This window comes from Schistocerca cancellata, chromosome 6, assembly GCF_023864275.1.
Source record: "Schistocerca cancellata isolate TAMUIC-IGC-003103 chromosome 6, iqSchCanc2.1, whole genome shotgun sequence".
In the NCBI taxonomy this organism is placed as follows: domain Eukaryota; kingdom Metazoa; phylum Arthropoda; class Insecta; order Orthoptera; family Acrididae; genus Schistocerca; species Schistocerca cancellata.
The window spans coordinates 291,634,583-291,652,264 of NC_064631.1; the positions used below are offsets into that span (position 1 = coordinate 291,634,583).

At 44.8% G+C, this 17,682-nt stretch overlaps 1 protein-coding gene across 5 annotated transcripts in view; it reads left to right on the top strand.

The window, feature by feature from the left end:
- LOC126190670 (semaphorin-1A) overlaps positions 1-17,682 on the top strand; it is a 925,653-nt gene that overhangs the window by 142,493 nt on the left and 765,478 nt on the right. The window contains exon 1 of one of the 5 annotated variants that reach the window (XM_049931120.1): positions 9,085-9,181. The exons of the other annotated variants lie outside the window; for them this stretch is intronic. The gene's annotated coding sequence lies outside the window, so the exon portion shown is untranslated. Of the gene's footprint in view, positions 1-9,084; positions 9,182-17,682 lie in introns of those variants that run through there. 5 annotated transcript variants of the gene reach the window in all.

Sequence of the window (17,682 nt, forward strand, 5' to 3'; positions counted from 1 at the left end):
TTGCCAGTCTACACTTCATATCCTCTCCACTTTGACCATCATCAGTTATTTTGCTCCTCAAATAGCGAAACTCATTTACTACTTTAATTGTCTCATTTCCTAATTTATTCCCTCAGCTTCGCGCGACTTAATTCGACTACATTCCATTATCCTCGTTTTGCTTTCGTTGATGTTCATGTTGTCTCTGACAGAATTACGTCATCGGCGAACCTCAAAGTTTTTATTTCTTCTCCATGGATTTTAATACCTACTCCGAATTTTTCATTTGTTTCCTTTACTGCTTGCTCAATATACAGATTGAATAACATCGGGGAGAGGCTACAACCCTGTCTCACTCCCTTCCCAACCACTGTTTCCCTTTCGTGTCCCTCGACTCTTACAACTGCCATCTGGTTTCTGTACAAATTGTAAATAGCCTTTCGCTCCCTGTATTTTACCCCTGTTACCATCAGAATTTGAGAGAGAGTATTCCAGTCAACATTGTCAAAAGCTTTCTCTAAGTCTACAAATGCTAGAAACGTAGGTTTGCCTTTCTTTAATCTTTCTTCTAAGATAAGTCGTAGGGTCAGTATTGCCTCACGTGTTTCAATATTTCTACAGAATCCAAACTGATCTTCCCCCAGGTCGGCTTCTACCAGTTTTTCCATTTGCCTGTAAAGAATTCTTGTTAGTATTTTGCAGCAGTGACTTATTAAACTGATTGTTCGGTAATTTTCGCATCTGTCAACACCTGCTTTCTTTGGGATTGGAATTATTACATTCTTCTTGAAGTGCGAAGGTGTTTCGCCTGTGTCATACATTTTGCTCACCAAATGATAGAGTTTTGTCAGGACTGGCTCTCCCAAGGCTGTCAGTAGTTCTATTGGAATGTTGTCTACTCCCGGGGCCTTGTTTCGACTCACGTCTTTCAGTGCTCTGTCAAACTCTTAACGCAGTGTCATATCTCCTATTTCATCTTCATCTACATCCTCTTCCATTTCCGTAATATTGTGCTCAACATATGTGGACAGTAACAATTCTGAAATACGAAAAAGCATTCCCTGTTTTATTAAGGAGAAAAAACTTCGCATTGTACTTCTTAATAGCACAAGCACATGGGATTATACTAATGCAGGTTGTGACACATGGAGGACGACATATGGAAGTTTGGGTGTGGCCGCGATACGTTCTCAGATAGTTCAATGGTAGGGCGACCGACCGCTCGCATAAAACGGGTACTCCTGGTTGCATCCCCGGTCCTGGACAAATTTTAACTGTCGTCATTCCAGTATACAGCCGACGGTGGTATATTCGCAACTCCGACTACATTTTCCGTATTCCGGAACTGGACAGGTCAGCACAGAATCCCTACCTGAACCCACTGGAACACCTCTGGCATGCATTGGAACGTCGAATGCACTCCAGGCCCTACGCTCCAACATCACTAACCTCTCAGGTTTCGGTTTTTGACGAAGAACTGGCTGCCATTGCTGTACATACATACATACATACACACACATACATACATACATACATACATTCATTCCTTCAGACACTTGAATGAAAGTGTCCCCAGCAGTGTTCAAGGCGTCATAACAGCGAAAGGTGGACACAGGACATATTGATGTCCACTCAGAGGCATCCGGATACTTTTGTTCCAATAGTGTGTTTTGTTTCTTGTTTATCCATTGGCTGACCGATCCGGTGCAGGTCAGACAGCATTGTGATCCGCAGACTGACAGAGCCGTCATCAGCGTAATGCGTTTTACATGCTTAATACCCTGGTTCGTCCCTGGTGGGAAAGATTAATATCTTGCTGATTGACCGCAGTTGGCGATAAAAGTTGCAGCCGTGCGCTGGGCGGCGCGGCTCGGCGCAGTGGACCGCCGCCGACCTGTTAATGGAAATATCGACCAGCCGCAGGCGCACCTCGCAGTCTGCGCTGCCTGCCTTCCTTCCCATCTCCTCGCCCCAGTTGCCTCTACATCGTATCGGCGAGCGCAAGAAAATAGACCGTAACCCTCTATCGGCGCTGGTCGGCACTGCATTGCGGCCGTCTCTGAATATCCCTTCAGCCACTGCAGCGCGACAGAAACGAGCGTTGCAAGATGTTGATAGCGGGCTGTTACAACTCGCGAACATTTCCACGGCTCCGTTTCAGGCCCCTTCTGAAGAAAACGTTTCGGTAACATTTGGCTGTGTACACTTCGCCATCGTGGACGTGACTGTCATTTGATACAGTCAACTTCAAGAAGAGTGTAAAAATTTCAGTTCCAAAGCACACAGGTGCTGATACTTCTAAATATTGTTGAATAACACAGTTGCAGACTACGTTTAACACATCCTTTGCGAGTTCCGTAACTCAGTCAGTAAAAACGCAGCAAGTGATCACTTTGTTGTCTGTATGTCTCACTGCTTAAAGACCCTCTTATTCAGGACACAGTAGACTTATCAAGTACTGATTTGTGTCGCATGCAATCTACGGTCCCTTGGCGGTGTAAAACATTTAAGCTCCTGAGTCGATGCAATCAAAATGGTTCAAATGGCTTTGAGCACTATGGGACTTAACTTCTGAGGTCATCAGTCCCCTAGAACTTAAAACTACTGAAACCTAACTAACCTAAGGACATCACACACATCCATGCCCGAGGCAAGATTCGAACCTGCGACTGTAGCGGTCACGCGGTTCCAGACTGAAACGCCTAGAACCGCTCAGTCACTCTGGCCGGTCTGCAATCAAAAGACACGGTCATTTATGACCCACATTTTGATACTCCTAAACTTCATCAAAACAGATAGATTAATTTCCGTTGACATTTGGCAAGAAGAAAGGTTTCACACTACAAGTAACAAATTTTCTATTTGTAATCATGCCACATGAAATTTTTGTAATTTGTTATCCTACTGCCTGTCTATTCGTCCGTCTGTTAAGACCCCATTTTACTCAGAAACGAGTAGACATAAATTTTATGTCACGTACTAAGACCTGTGGCCCCTTGGTGGTGTGAAAAAAAGTTAAGCGTCTGAGTCACTGCTATTTGTCACATATTTTGCTAATCGCAAACTCACTGATTACAACCTGTAGGCTACTTCCCGTTGACCCAGAATCATTGAATCTGACAAGAAGCAACTTTCCACAGTAGAGTTAAAGGAAAAATATCAGAAATTTGTTAATTTGTATAATTATATTACTCAAAAACATTTTTGTCATCTGTTTTCTGGATTAAAACTTGAAGTTAAAACATTCTCAAAAGTCTTGGGATACTCGGAACCGCTGTCTTGCCAGTATTGGTGTCGACAACAGGCAGAAATCGTAGAGATCCTCGATTTCTGGTGTGAAACTGTCTATACTGTATACATAATAATTAAGTTTATACGGAACTGTCAGAACGCGATTCCTACTAGCACCTAGCCAATTTTTTTCCCACTGTTTGATGGTATTTTCACCATACAAGGGACACAAATTTAGCGATTATTTTTAAGTTCATGCCCCAGTGTCTAATTAATTAACTAGTATTTGCTATTAGGAATGTCCTGCCGTGACACATTACTGCGTCGCTCATGTTAAACAGCGCGAGTTGTTCTTCACGAATCGTTGCATCTGGAGGGCTACGTTGACCAAGTCGTAAAGATGTCTAATACACTTGCAAAACCCAAATTCACCATCACGGACGATAGCTTACGTAGTGTCTTGTAAAGTTGTCTCGATTTCCCAGTTGGTTGTCTTTTCCACCGGTCATGGATCCTAACATGCATACAATTAGAACTGTGAATGCTGACAGGGCAAGCGGGAAAGTCTCGAAATAAAAGGATGCCTCCTTGTTTGTAATAAAACTAACGAAAAATTTGTCTAAAGAGGCAGTGTAACAGTAATACTTGAATTTATGTTTGCAGAGTGTAATCTTCACTTACCAAGCACCTCTTCAAGCTCTGCTAGCTCTCCCGGAGCACTATTTGGCCGGGGTGGTTTCATGGGATGGGGATTGCTAGCGATTTTAACTGCTTGCTGGCGTACAGCAGCGTAAGCCTTTCTTCACTATAGAACGAAATATAATTAAATGTGTGTCGACATGGGGCAGAAATGCCACCTACTGACACGCATTGCCTACAGAAGAATGGAAAAAAATGCAATAAGCTGCCATAGTGAATAGCAGTTCTGGCCCCTCAGAAATGTAGGAAAACGCGAGGCAGTACTTGATCCTACGACTTACCTCACAAGGTAGATTGAAGAACGGCAAATCTACTGTTATAGCTTTTATAGATTTAGAGAGAACTTTCGATAATGTTCATTGGAATGTATTCTGTGAAATTCTGAAGGTAGCAGGTATAAAATACTGGGAACGAAAGATGATTTACAACTTGCAGAGAAACCATACTGACGCGAAGGACAGGAAAGTGAAGCAGAAGTGCGTGAGAGGGGTTGTAGATTATCCCCTGTGCAATTCAATACTTACGCTGAACGAGCAGTAAAGGAGACCAAGCTAGAAATCTAGGAAGGACATTAAAATTCGGGGATAACAAATAGAATCTTTGAAGTTTACTTAATGATAGTGCAACGCTTGGCTACATCTGCTAGGGATTTTTGTACTCCGGTCTGTCGTGACCAGCGGCGGGTGTAGGTCCTTTGCAGCGTTCAGTAATTCATGCACCATTCTTGTCGGCGTAAACACTTTGCCAATACCTTCTCGCCTTAGCACTACTGATGCGATCTGTGACTATTTTTACGAGTGGAAGATAAGCATCCACTTTGGCTGATTATTTCTAAAAATGGTTCAAATGGTTCTGAGCACTATGGGACTTAACTGCTGAGGTCATCAGTCCCCTAGAACTTAGAACTACTTAAACCTAACTAACCTTAAGGACATCACACACATCCATGCCCGAGGCAGGATTCGAACCTGCGACCGTAGCGGTCGCGCGGCTCCAGATTGAAGCGCCTAGAACCGCTCGGCCACTCCGGCCGGCGATTATTTCTAGCTAGAAGCTCCAGATTAATAGAGATGTAGGGCACTATTCACCTCCCTCAAAAGTAGCCATTACTTCCGAAAGTAGTTACATGATCGAGCCCCCGATTACTATGACTGGTAGATTCTTGTAGCCCGATCCTCCACTTTTTTGATCACTCCTTTTTGATTAGGTTTGGGGGGGATCTGTGCCAGTGGGGTTTCTGTTAAGTTCATCCAGTTTTTCTAAGTACATGTACAACCTTTACCATTTTGAAATTTATATTAGAGTTAGTATCATTCAGAAAATTTAGAAATTCGGGAGTCCTTTTTATCCATGAGGTAATATAAGTAAGTGGGTTACTTCTTCATTGTCTGTAGGGGTGCTCCTTCATTTTTTTTGCCTTTTTTTCAGTTTTCTCCTTATAGAAATACTCTACAACTGCGCCGAGTGGCTTCTCCATAGCCAGCCAATCGGTTTGCTCACAGAATTTGTCGTGACAATGAAAGGTCACTTACGTAAGTTAAGTATAAACAGTTCGACTTGTTGAGTTTATTTAAGTTTGAAAATACTGGATCTTCATAGCCTATGATGACCTCTCTGCCTTGAGGAAAAGAAACGGTAGTCACAGAAACTAATCTTACACACCTAAACAACGGCGTTATGCCCACTTAAAAAAAGTTAACAAGGCCGTAAATACCGGCCGTGAAAGCCTACATTGTAAAACATAAATATTGTTTCCCTGCCCTCTCATTTATTGTCTTTCATAATGAATCGACCTCTAGAGATAGTATAGTTAGCTGTAGGAAACATGAGGGCTATTTCAGGTTTTTGAAGCAGCCTGCGAGAGTTCCAAGTAACTGAAAGCCTGCCCGATGTGGGTGCCTCTTGGTTGAGGCAACGCACGATGTTAAAGTCCACACAGTGTGTAAGGCAACCATTGTGGTACATAATCAACCAGCATAACTAAATACGAGAAAGTGATTATTATACAGAAAACAAAATATGTGATATACTGACTGCCGCTGAAGGAATGGTCAATACTCAGGGATGTGACAGGAACGATCATGTAGAAGAAGGGGAAAAAAACCTCCGTGTTGCGAATGGTTTCAGAGATTTAGTGTACATCGTTACTTATTTTCTATATTATTCAATACATTGTCCGGTTTACACATGTACAACAGTTAGTAAACATTACAACATGCGTTCACAAAGCATCCATTGAAAAATACGCATTTTTAACACATTCATCTGTAAACATATACGTCACATTATAGTTCTTGCACAGTTCACAATAAATGTTCCAATTTCCCAGCGTCAACTTCATTCCATTTGTGCACTATTGGGAGAACACAGTTGTTGTGTGGGTGCCTTTGCACGTTCCATAATGGGGGCAGCAGCGTCCATGATTCAAGGCAGCGGTTCATCTCAAATGTCAGTGTAGCCAATGTGGATGACTAACTGCGACTGTGATTTAAATTGGTGATTTATGTGGTAAAAAGTATGCAACCAGTCGCTCTTGTATTCAACCATGAACATGTTTTCGATCCTCTGCAGGCTCATCATCAGATGGAGATGTTACAAGAACATTAATTTGTGGACCAAGTGTAGCTAGATTCGGTGCTGGTCTGTGGGCGGAAATGACGGAAATTTAGTAATGGCCGACGAAATGTTTACGAACCCGAAAGTTTAAGGTTTTAGGTACTCACAGTGCACTACCTTGTCGTATCCATATCAGAGCTCTTCCCTGTTACGTAAATTATTAAGCTATGTACACAAATACTGTGTACATAGCTTAATAGTATACTTTACAGGAAGAGATCTGATATAGATACCACAAGGCAGTGCACTGTAAGTACCTAAAACATAAACTTTCGGTTCGTAGTTTAATCACCGTTACTAATTTCCGTCATTTCCGCCAGCAGCACCAGCTATACTTCGTCCACAGCATAATTTTCTTGTAAGATCTCCATCTGATGTCTGCAGTAGCTCGAAAACATGTTCATGGTTGAATAAATCGTAAAAAGCGACTTGTTGCATATTTATAACCAGATAAATCACCATGTCAAATGTGTTCTATCTCGGAAACAGTTCGGAATAGGGCACATTCCATATGAAATCTTTTTTTAAGATAATAAGTTTTTGTTAGATTTTTTCGTTATTTAATGTAATGTTTTCTTGTTATTCTCGTTTATATGGTTGTAGTAGCCGTTCTACGGTTTGATTTTGCACCTACGTAGAAAACGAGAGATGGGACAACAAATTAATAGAGGTGTGGTTCGCATTCTGTTTTCGCACTACTGATGACATTACCTCCGACTCGTTTAATGTAATGTTGCTCTGATCTTGATAAAACTCTGCCGCCTTCTGCACGCAGTTTCTTGAGTAAACATCCAAACTGTCCAGCTACAATCGCGCGACAAGTATCAACCCGTGCCTGGTGTCAGCTGACTCATGGATCACTTCTGTGCCAGTAGTAGCGCTCCATATCTACATTACTGCGTCAGAGTTCAAATACTTGCTAACAGGTCATCGTGCAACGGATATTTCTGGTACACGGATATCTGCTGTATCTGAAACGACGCTGACCTCATGCAGAAACAAGATGCTACTGACATGTCGTCGGCTGGTTTAAATCTCTAGAAGACAGTTTGCACACTATTGGACGTAGTCATAAGGATGAATTTTCACCAACTGAGGGCAGAAACACATTCGGAAACAACCGAATCTGACACACCTGTTTAGCAGTGTGGAGGATTCCTTATCGTCTTGATAAAGGGTAGCAACTCATGAATGGACCCCACGAGAGGCCGAAAGCGATGGAAAGCCATCCTGAATCGTAATCGCTCAACTGACGCCCAAACTTAAGATGAGCAATAGGAGCCGAGTCCAAGGAAGGTTCATCTGCCTCGGTTGCATCATAGAAGTGACGGTGGGATTGAACCCAGTACCCTCGCGTCAGTGGAGTATTCCAGAAAGCAGGCTGAGAATTCCGGAAAGATTTCATCGTGGGGAGTCATACTTTATGTGGGCGAGTAAACGGATGTATGTGACTTAAGGTCAGACGTTTGTATACTTGACTGTTGAGAGGCGATGGTAGAATATTCAGCTATTCCATATGAAGCCCTTGTAATGTGTGCAACTGGCGAATTTCGCTATTGACCACAATATACCTCAATTATGCTGTAGTTCACTATTACTGCCATTTTGTTCCATGTTGCAGGTAAGCACGATGCCGAGAGATATACGACGGGTGCCGAAACAACATTTACCTGTAGGATTTCCACTACTTCTCTCTCAAATTAAGTCATTACATCCTGTCTGCTCATCTCGACTGCTTAGTGGAACTTGTAAAACATACCTAGTAAGTTGGGCATACACATAAATATCGACATTTTAAGGCGACTTGACGAATTATTTAACTGTTCATTAACTGTTCTGCCGCACTGTTCACACACGTATTACATGTCAGCGTTTCGTCCCTCTCCCTCTCTGTGACTGGAGTGTGTGCGCTATGCTAACGAAATACAAAACACAAATTACGCAGCCTTGTGCTGTTAACCCCATACCGCAATGTTTTTCTACACGCACCATTTTATATCTTTCATTACTCTCAACTTTAAGCAGCAGTCCTAATAAATTTGAAAAAAGTCGCCTCTCACGTCACATTCTGTAGCAAACGTTACCGTGTTAACACACAGACTGCCCTTAAGACAGGAAGATCATATGGTGCTGAGAGGATTCGCGAGTGTGACATTCAGTTCTGCAATGACTTTTGCAGATGGCGTTCGCTTATTTTTCGTCACACTTCTGTTCAGTAACCGTTTCTCACTATCACTTAAAACATGCTTTCGTCCGCGTTGACTTAGTGGATGAAGTTTTTCTGCTTCCCTGTATGCGGTATAAATCTTCGAAACGGTTCCTCTTGAAACACCAAACACTTCGACTACCATGGTTACGGATGCACATGTTCAGGTATACATTTTCACATAGCTCTCAACTATCCTCCCCCCCCCCCCCCCGTCTCTCCCACCAGGAGATGTCGTAGTAGCTTGGCAATGGCTCACTTAACCACACCAACAACGAGGCGGCTTAGTTTGTCGCTAGGCCTTCAGTCGTCTGTTCGGCACGCGCACAAAGCACTTTCTTCTTGGAGTCCTGTCAGGCGACGCAGCTACACAGGGTCTGACCATATCCACAGGACTGCGTGGCCAATTAGATTGCCTGTGCACCGCTGGCGATAGAAGTGACTGCTTAAGTAACTAGCTGACCTTCAGTCGTTTTATTGTTACCTTGGGTGTGCTGCGGCGAGCTGATTCTGAAATGTTCTCTCTCTCTCTCTCTCTCTCTCTCTCTCTCTCTCTCTCTTTGTGTGTGTGTGTTGGGGGGGGGGGGGTCAAATTGGGGCCAAATGTTATTGACGTCTCTCTCTCTCTCTTTCTCTCTCTCTCTCTCTGTGTGTGCGTGTGTGTGTGTGTGTGTGTGTGTAAATGAGGTACAGTTTATTATGTGTGCGATTGTGGTTTATGGGTGTATAATGCATGGCGAGGACTGGTGGTCGTTCAGTCGCAGGCAGCGCTCGTGAAATACCGATTGCGTGTCGCTGTAACATAGGGCGAGCAGGCGTGTACTTATTATCCCGACGAGTCGCGTACGTCGTGCATCTGTGACCATAACTCTGGATACGTGCAGTTTATAATTCAATTTTTGAAGGAACGTATATGCAAACGGCTTTTGCCCTAATTGAATGTACTAACATGCTACGCCACGTAGTTCAAACCTTTCGCAGCGGTGTGGCAAGCTCACAAAGGAGTATCGTCCTATAGAATGTGAGAGAGAACGTTTGTAATATATTTTATGACGCAGGTGAAAACAACGATGGAAAAGTAACGACATCAAGAAAACACCTGCGATCGAATGAACATCTCATATAATTGCGATCTGTTGCAAAATTCGGAGGGCTATTTCTGAGAGAATTTTATCACCATCATATTTCCCATTTGGCGGTAGTTCTTTCGTGTTGCTACCAGCTTCTAGTTAAAATCTACATTTGCAATTAGGCGTAACTGTTTGCATGTAGATAGGTTCTAAGTATTTTTCTCAATATGGAATATAACGAGCATAGCAATGCACTGGTGTTCAATCCATAGATAGGGATTTTTGAATCCTGATTGCAAAAAATTACAGTCGTTGAAAGTAGGAGCACGGCTGCGGAATACCACCCTCCAGTAGTGCTGTAGATTAGAAGTGAATGTTCATATTTCGCTTCTTTTTTACAGATTTCATTGCAAAACGGTACTTTGCCGACTTTCTGGCACTGTCATTCTTCTATCTAAAAATGCCGCTTTTTCTCAGGTCTCTCACTGAATGGAGTAAATTCCATGCTCTTGCTCCTACGTCACGTTCTTCAACCAACATGTTTGCTTCAACAAGTGAGCTTAAGTGATAAAATATGGCCCATGATTAAGTAACTTCCAATTTTTCCCACAAGCACGGAGAAAAAGTGTCATCTTACAGATGCAACTAACATATCGTGCTGCATTTAGTTCCTCTTTCCAACAGGAGTATGTATTTTCTGACTTCTGTTGACACCCAACCAACTTTTCCTGGTGACCCTCGAATTAATTTCTCATGAGCTGATGACAACGTTCAAGTTAAGTGTTCAAGGAAAACTAACCCAATTATTCAGTGCTGTGATACTATGTGCCTATATACACCGCTCCTTGAATTACCTTGTCAGTTACGGACTGTAATCAATTGGCAGGTAGGTGACGCATTTTTTTCTCTATGACAGGTCAAATGGTCTTCTAGGCGATATTTGAGGTGTGTCTCACTGCTTTTGGCTTTCTTGTGTGAATCTAGCGTGCGATCTCTTCTACACTCCTGGAAATGGAAAGAAGAACACATTGACACCGGTGTGTCAGACCCACCATACTTGCTCCGGACACTGCGAGAGGGCTGTACAAGCAATGATCACACGCACGGCACAGCGGACACACCAGGAACCGCGGTGTTGGCCGTCGAATGGCGCTAGCTGCGCAGCATTTGTGCACCGCCGCCGTCAGTGTCAGCCAGTTTCCCGTGGCATACGGAGCTCCATCGCAGTCTTTAACACTGGTAGCATGCCGCGACAGCGTGGTCGTGAACCGTATGTGCAGTTGACGGACTTTGAGCGAGGGCGGATAGTGGGCATGCGGGAGGCCGGGTGGACGTACCGCCGAATTGCTCAACACGTGGGGCGTGAGGTCTCCACAGTACATCGATGTTGTCGCCAGTGGTCGGCGGAAGGTGCACGTGCCCGTCGACCTGGGACCGGACCGCAGCGACGCACGGATGCACGCCAAGACCGTAGGATCATACGCAGTGCCGTAGGGGACCGCACCGCCACTTCCCAGCAAATTAGGGACACTGTTACTCCTGGGGTATCGGCGAGGACCATTCGCAACCGTCTCCATGAAGCTGGGCTACGGTCCCGCACACCGTTAGGCCGTCTTCCGCTCACGCCCCAACATCGTGCAGCCCGCCTCCAGTGGTGTCGCGACAGGCGTGAATGGAGGGACGAATGGAGACGTGTCGTCTTCAGCGATGAGAGTCGCTTCTGCCTTGGTGCCAATGATGGTCGTATGCGTGTTTGGCGCCGTGCAGGTGAGCGCCACAATCAGGACTGCATACGACCGAGGCACACAGGGCCAACACCCGGCATCATGGTGTGGGGAGCGATCTCCTACACTGGCCGTACACCACTGGTGATCGTCGAGGGGACACTGAATAGTGCACGGTACATCCAAACCGTCATCGAACCCATCGTTCTACCATTCCTAGACCGGCAAGGGAACTTGCTGTTCCAACAGGACAATGCACGTCCGCATGTATCCCGTGCCACCCAACGTGCTCTAGAAGGTGTAAGTCAACTACCCTGGCCAGCAAGATGTCCGGATCTGTCCTCCATTGAGCATGTTTGGGACTGGATGAAGCGTCGTCTCACGCGGTCTGCACGTCCAGCACGAACGCTGGTCCAACTGAGGCGCCAGGTGGAAATGGCATGGCAAGCCGTTCCACAGGACTACATCCAGCATCTCTACGATCGTCTCCATGGGAGAATAGCAGCCTGCATTGCTGCGAAAGGTGGATATACACTGTACTAGTGCCGACATTGTGCATGCTGTGTTGCCTGTGTGTATGTGCCTGTGGTTCTGTCAGTGTGACCATGTGATGTATCTGACCCCAGGAATGTGTCAATAAAGTTTCCCCTTCCTGGGACAATGAATTCACGGTGTTCTTATTTCAATTTCCAGGAGTGTATATTGGGTAAGTGCTCGTCACCGTCGTCAATATCTACATATACATACAAGTGTTGGATAAGACATCGCGAGAAACGCATGCTTGAATGTAAAGGCAGATAGCAGCCAAGCCTGGATGTTGCACTGTTGTACTCGTATTTGACCATGAATCACACCTGTACAAGGCCCCCTATAAGTTCTAAGTGTCAGTCGTGGTCAGAACAGTGTTTTGTGTAGTCGTGAGTGCGTTGTGTCGGAACTAAGTAAAGTCGAACGCGTGCGAATTGTTCATGCTCGTGTGGTGGGAGCATCTGTAACCAAGGTAGTCGAAGTGTTTGGTGTTTCAAGAGGCACCGTATCGAAGATTAATACCACTTAATGGAAAGGAGAGAAACATCAGCCGCTAAGTCACAACGCCGACAGTTTGTGTTGAGTGAGTGTGACGGGTAGTCATTGAAGGAGGATTGTGAAGAAAAATGAGAGGATGACAGCTGAAAAAGTTACTGCAGAAGTCAGTGTTGCACTTGCGAACCCTGTCAGCAACAAAACAATATGAAGGGGGCTCCATGGACAGAGAATTGCAGGGCGAGGTAGAATTCCAAAACCACTCATCACTGATGCAAATGCGCGTAGCAGGAAAATGTGGCGCCGAAGCAATAAAACCTGGATGGTAGAGCAATAGAAGAACGTCATTTGGTTGAGTAAGTCTGGTTTCACACTGTTTCCAACTTCTGGCCGAGTTTACGTCCAAATGGTGAAATATGGCGGGCGTTTGGGAATATGTGGGCGGCCATATCGTGGTATTCCATGAACCCCATAGTTACTCTGAAAGGTCGCACTACTGCGACAGATGATATTACCATTTTGGCTGATCAGGTCCAACCCATGGTTCAGTGTTTGTACCCCAATGACGACGTTGCGTTCCAAGACGGCAGGGACCCCTGTTCATACGACTCGCATCATCCAGGATTGGTTTCGGAGTACGAGGATGAATTGTGAGATCTCCCTTGGCTACCACAGCCACCAGATATGAATATTATTGAGCCTCTGTGATCCACTTTGATGAGAAGGGTACGTGATCGCTAACCACCTCCAACATCGGCACCTGAACTTGCCACTGTTCTGCGGGAAGGATGACAGGATAACCACTTAAAAACTATACAGAACCTGCGTTTATCCAATCCGAGACAACTGGAAGTTGTTTTGAACGGCAACAGTTTTCCTACAACGAATTAGGAATGGAAATGTGTTGTTTTTTTCGGTTTTCCACATTTTTTTTCACACCCGGCGTACTCAGCAAACTACTGTACAGTGCGCGGCGTAGGGCACTTCGTTCGACTGTTATCGTTGTTATTTCCTACACTATTGGCCATTAAAATTGCTACACCACGAAGATGACGTGCTACAGACGCGAAATTTAACCGACGGGAAGAAGATGCTGTGGTATGCAAATGATTAGCTTTTCAGAGCATTCACACAACGTTGGCGCCGGTGGCGACACCTACAACGTGCTGAGGTGAGGAAAGTTTCCGACTGATTTCTCATACACAAACAGCAGTTGACCGGCGTTGCCTGGTGAAACGTTGTTGTGATGCCTCGTGTAAGGGGGAGAAATGCGTACCATCACGTTTCCGACTTTCACAAAGGTCGGATTGTAGCCTATCGCCATTGCGGTTTATCGTATCGCGACATTGCTGCTCGAGTTGCTCGAGATCCAATGACTGTTAGCAGAATACGGAATCGGTGGGTTCAGGAGGGTAATACGGAACGCCGTGCCGGATCCCAACGACCTCGTATTACTGGCAGTCGAAATGACAGGCATCTTATCCGCATGGCTGTAACGGATCGTGCAGCCACGTCTCGATCCCTGAGTCAACAGATGGGAACGTTTGCAAGACAACAACGATCTGCACGAACAGCTCGACGACATTTGCAGCAGCATGGACTATCAGCTCGGAGACCATGGCTGCAGCTACCCTTGACACTGCATCACAGACAGGAGCGCCTGCGATGGTGTACTCAACGACGAACCTGGGTGCACGAATGGCAAAACGTCAGTTTTTCGGGTGAATCCAAGTTCTGTTTACAACATCATGATGGTCGCATCCGTGTTTGGCCACATCGCAGTGAACGCACATTGGAAGCGTGTATTCGTCGTCGCCATACTGGCGTATCATCCGGCGTGATGGTATAGGGTGCCGTTGGTTACACGTCTCGGTCACCTCTTGTTCACATTGACGGCACTTTGAACAGTGGACGTTACATTTCAGATTTGTTACGACTTGTGGCTCTACCCTTCATTCGATCCCTGCGAAACCCTACATTTCAGCAGGATAATGCACGACCGCATGTTGGAAGCCCTGTACGGGCCCTTCTGGGTACAGAAAATGTTCGACTGCTGCCCTGGCCAGCACATTCTCCAGACCTCTCACCAATTGAAAACGTCTGGTCAATGGTGGCCGAACCACTGGCTCGTCACAATACCCCAGTCACTACTCTCGATGAACTGTGGTATCGTGTTGAAGCTGCATGGGCAGCTGTACATGTACACGCCATCCAAGCTCTGTTTGATTCAATGCCCAGGCGTAACAAGGCCGTTATTACGGCCAGAGGTGGTTGTTCTGGGTACTGATTTGTGAGGATCTATGCACCCAAATTGCGTGAAAATGTAATCACATGTCAGTTCTAGTATAATATAGTTATCCAATGAATACCCGTTTATCATCTGCATTTCTTCTTGTTGTGGCAATTTTAATGGCCAGTAGTGTATTTTACTTCTGTATTGAGTTAGGGGGAAAATGACTATCCGTATGCTTTCTGTACTACTCCTGGTGTCTCCTTTTTATTCTCCTAATACCTACGCGCGACATACGGTGGTGGGAACAGTGCTGTCGTACAATCTTGCTGGAATGCTGGTTTTCTAAATGTACGCTGCAGGATTCTGTGACGCAAACTGTTGCTTTTCGTGGGAATATTTTTACAGAAACTGCCTGAGCATCTCTGTAACACTTTAGTATGGTTTATATCGATCTGCTGCGGGCCTAGGTGCGGGTCTGTGAGTTCGTTCCATGTCCTACTTGGTGAAGACACAATGTTGCAGCAGTACTCTCGAAAAGGCCGAACAAGCGTACTGTTTGCGATTTACTTTACAGATACACAGCACTTTCTTAAAGTGCGTACGTATTCCAGTCTCAGGGCCCATTTAAGGCACAAGTGACACAAGCCACCTCTTGGGGCACCAAGGAGAGAGAGCTCCCAAGTGCAATATTTATATAGTGTGTGTATCGCAAATAGTAGCGAAAACTGACACGGGTGAAAATGTACGAGAGGAAGCGAGGGGGATCAGATGGCAAATGTTGAGTCGCTTGTGTGGAAAAATGTTCTTGAGCCGCCGCTGTCCATTCGCCTTCGATACTACAGATTTTACTCGCGGTCCTACTTCATATCGCCCCGCTTCTTGCTTGAGTGTTCGTTATATTCTGACAATAGTGCACGTTTTTGTTTCTTGATAACAATTTGCCCATTGTACTCGTATTAAAATGTCAGTGCTACGAGTGTGGAAAAGATGTTGCGGTTTTGTTTGTTGTCAGAAGTCCTGCCCAAAATATTGCGGGGCTCCAGATTGAATTTTCACTCTGCAGCGGATTGTACGCTAGTTTGAAACTTCCAGGCAGGTTAAAACTGTGTGTTGAACTGGGAACGTACGTGGGACCTTTGTCTGTAGCGTGCAAGTACTCAACCGACTGAGTCATCCAAGGACGACTCAACGAGTATTCCTTACAGCTTCATTTCCGGGTCTTTGGGTCGTACTTGGATTACAGTCTGTTGAGTAAATGCACGCGAAAGGTAAAGGTCCCAGGTTCGTGTCCCACCCCAACACACAATTTTAATGTGACACGAAATTTCAAATTGAGTATGTGAGTTTGATGTATGGCAGAGTGGTTCATCCATTTTTTAGTCGTTAATAAAGCCAGCAACGATTATCAGTCTCAGTTTTACAGTTTTGACTGCTTGTCCATTTCTCGTTTAATACAGAATTTTAAACTGAGACTCAGGTGTTTATTTTACTACATGTAACATCCACGCTTAGAATTGTCACCCTTGTTCTCAGTGATTGGCTCGTTCCTGGTTATTAGTGATAAGCCATTATATGTACCAGGATTAACATTTAACATTTTCTCAGCAAATTTTCGTTTTATCTAGTGTCTTGTCGTGACTGTATTACGGTTTTATTCAAGCGTAAGTAAAGGGTATGTAGAAATGCCATCTTCCAAACGTGATTTTTTTACTATCAGTTGTTATATATTGATAAGAAACAACTGTGGGTGGTATCATTGTCGGATGGTGTTCATAGTCTGTGTCCGTTGGCCGTTGTCCCAAGAAGATTGCTGAAGAGACAGGCGCAGATCCAGTATTCGGTTCTTGGGGTTTCCTTACTGTCTCCGTTGGCCCTCTCCTCCCCCCTCCCCCGAAGAAAGTATAACTTCCAGTCATCCCCCACGTTAAATGTGCCGCAGACGTGTACAATTTTAGTAATAGCTTTTTACATCTATGAATACTACCTTGGTTTAGAACCAAAACCACCACCACCACCACCATCATCATAAGTAGTTGTGCTCATTACTTGGCGTTGTGACGCTGTGAACCAAGTGTGTCCATCCTCGACAGTTACCGGCTTCTCTTAGAACCTGCTGAAGAGGTAGACTGAAGTTGTTCTTGCTTTCGCTTTCGTACCCTCGATCATTCCTTCCGTGATTATTTTCTCTAGACCTTCTGCACGTCAAAATATGGCGAAAGAACTGGAGAAATTTTTGGATGGCATGAGAAGAAAAGCGCCGGAAGATACTGAATTGCTCGATGGGGGGCGTATTAGTTTTCTTATGGATCTTTTTATGGTCAGCATCATGCGCCAGCAATACGTTGGTTGCCGCTGCTCTTAAAGAGTCCATGTTTTGCAAGCTTTAAAGAACATTGAAAACACGAGCGTTTCAACAAGTCGAATCTTTGTGTTGTTCGTTATGGATCTGTTTCTACCAGATTTTGGTTGGCTGCTTCGTAGCCACTCGCTCTTGATTCGTCTTCTCACCTTCACAACGTCCCGTGTTGACCCAAAACAGAACAAAGAATGAATGACTTCCTGTTCCTTTAATCGATCTGAGAATAGGACCTGTGGTCCTCGAACAATTATCATGAGTTTAGAGCTGTTGATGTTGATGTCTGATCCATATGATAGATTAACGTCCTTTACTTCCATTAGTAGCTCAGCAAGTTCGTCTTCGCTGATGGCTAAATGCATGGTTTCATCAGCAAATCGGAGGTTATTAATAGTTCTTTCACTAAATGAGATGCCATTAGTCCAACCATCAAGAGCTTTCCTAATGACATGTTCGTTTAGATTATGGGCTGCTGGGGGCATAGGATACAACCATTTGTCACTCTTGGTACCCTGAAGAAATCACCCGTGCCAGCATTGTTCTTC